We start from the raw sequence: 2,686 nt of genomic DNA, 5'->3' as shown, positions 1-2,686 counted from the left end.
TGAGACCCTGTCTGTACAAAATAAAATAGGCTGAGTGCGGTGGCTCACGTCTGTAATCCCAGCACTTTGCGGGGCAGAGGTGGGCGGATCACAAAGTCAGGAGTTCGAGACCAGCCTGGCCAACACAGTGAAACCCCGTCTCTACTAAAATTACAAAAATTAGCCAGGTGTGGTGGTGGGCATCTGTAATCCCAGTTCCTTGGGAAACTGAGGCATAAGAATCGCTTGAACCAGGAGGCAGAGGTTGCAGCGAGCTGAGATCGCACCAATGCACTCCAGCCTCGGCGTCAGAGTGAGACTCCGTCTCAAAAAATAATAAAAATAAAATAATAAAATAGTGAGTATACTACAGCCACATGTAACCATGTGAATAAATCTCACAAAGTTGAAAGAAACCAGTTGCAAAAGAGAATATATTGAATTATTTAATTTATAGAAAGGTCAAAAACAGGCACAACCAACCTATGTTGTCATAAATCTAGACTGTGATCACCTTTTGGGAGGTTGTGATGGAAGGGATGCAAGGGCTTATGGGATGTGTTGTGTAACTCAGTTTGGATGCTCGTTCACTTTGTAAAAACATTCAATTGAACATTTTTTGGCATGTAGTTTTTTAATTAAGAAAAAAGACTGAAGTGTTAATTTGTGCCAGTTTCCCCTCAATTCAATTCAACATACATTCATTTTATAATCACTATAGGAGGTAGGCGCTGTGGAGACCTGGAAAGATGTCTCTGCCTTCTAGGAGAAGGTGGCACAAACATAAAAGCCATCAATTGGGAATAGTCTTTGATCCTACGCTAATTATTAGGGAAGCCCAAAAACTTATCTTGGGAGAAAGTTGTGGAAAAAAGGAATACATCTGGCATAATTTTTTTTTTTTTTTTTTTGAGACAGGGTCTTGCTGTGTTGCCCAGGCTGGAGTGCAGTGGTTCAATCTCGGCTCACTGCAACCTCTGCCTGCCGGATTCAAGAGATTCTCCTGCCTCAGCCTCCCGAGTAGCTGGGATTACAGACGTGCGCCACCATGCCCAGCTAATTTTTGTATTTTTTAGTAGAGACGGGGTTTCACCATGTTTGCCAGGCTAGTCTTGAACTCCTGACCTTGTGATCTGCCCGCTTCGGCCTCCCAAAGTGCTGGGATTACAGGTGTAAGCCACTGCGCCTGGCCCATAATTTCTTTTTTTGTTTGTTTGTTTGTTTTGAGACGGAGTCTCGCTCTGTCACCCAGGATGGAGTACAATGGCATGGCCTCAGCTCACTGCAATCTCCACCTCCCAGGTTCAAGCGATTCTCCAGCCTCAACCTCACAAGTAGCTGGGATTACAGGCGCTGCCACCAAGCCCGGCTAATTTTTGTGTTTTTGGTAAAGACGGGGTTTCACCATCTTGATCAGGTTGAACTCCTGACCTCAGGTGATCCACCCACCTTGGCCCCCCAAAGTGCTGGGATTACAGGCATGAGCCACTGCACCCGGCCCCTTCCCTCTTCTTAAATATTAATATTTATTTGTAGTACTAATTTTAATTAGTTATAAATAAAGGCCCAGTGGTCAAGTGAATTGTTCAAAATTGCTCAGTAAGTCTGAAGCAGGCTGGACAAGAAGCTAAGCTTTCTCCTTACTACGGCAGAGATATCACATTACCTTAGTGGCATCAGAGCCCTGCCATACTGGCCAAAGTGTTCACTCAGAAGGGACAGGATAAAGTAGTATTTTTCTTGATGTTAAATGTATTTAGTTATTAAATTCTGAGACTGAAACTTTCCTTTTTTAATTTTAATTTTTTTGGGGGGCGGTATTGCTGTGTCGCCCAGGCTGGAGTGCAGTGGTGTGAACTTCTGGGCTGAAGCGATCCTCCTAACCTAGTTGGCCAAGTAGCCGGAACGACAGGCATCACCACCACACCTAGCTAATTTTTTGTTAAACTATATTTTTTTGTAAAGACAAGTCTCGCCATGTTTCTTACACTGGTCTCGAATTCCTGAACTCAAGCAATCCTCACCCTCCCAAAGTGCTGGGATTATGGGCATGAGCCACTGCACCCAGCCCTGAGACTATCACCTTCCTATCTTTCTGGCAGAAGATTTTAATTAATATTAAAATGTTGATTCTTTTATAAAATGATGGGCATAGTAGACTGTAGTTAGTAATTAATGTCTTTACCTGAAAATATAAAAAGTTCTGTGTTCTCTCATATTTCCCCACTGGTTCATAAAATGAAAAAGTTTAGAACAGACTTTTGCTTCATTCTTATGCTGCTTCTGGTTCAAGATCCTTTTGTTTCATTCTACGTTCTATTTGTTACTAAGAAAATCTGTGGGTTTTTTTCTTTCTTTCTTTCTTTCTTTCTTTCTTTTTTTCTTTTTGAGACAAACCTTGCTCTGTTGCCCAGGCTGGAGTGCAGTAGTGATCCTCCCACCTCAGCCTCCTGTGTAGCTGGGACCACACCGCTGTGAGCCATCCGGCCCGGCTTATTTATTTATTGAGACAGAGTCCACTTTGTCACCCAGGGTGTAGTGCAGTGGAACATACATGGCTCCGCTGCAGCCTCGACCTCCCAGGCTCAAGCAATCCTCCCACTTCAGTCTTCTGAGTAGCTAGGAATACAGGCATGAGCCACCACGCCCTGGAGGGAAATCTTTTATTTTTTTATTTTTATTTTTTATTTTATTTTATTTTTTTTTT

Source organism: Rhinopithecus bieti, unplaced genomic scaffold (assembly GCF_001698545.2).
Source record: "Rhinopithecus bieti isolate Rb0 unplaced genomic scaffold, ASM169854v2 scaffold_23748, whole genome shotgun sequence".
Lineage (NCBI taxonomy): Eukaryota > Metazoa > Chordata > Mammalia > Primates > Cercopithecidae > Rhinopithecus > Rhinopithecus bieti.
The sequence above is the reverse complement of the archived record's forward strand: the minus strand, read 5'-3'. Positions refer to the sequence as shown.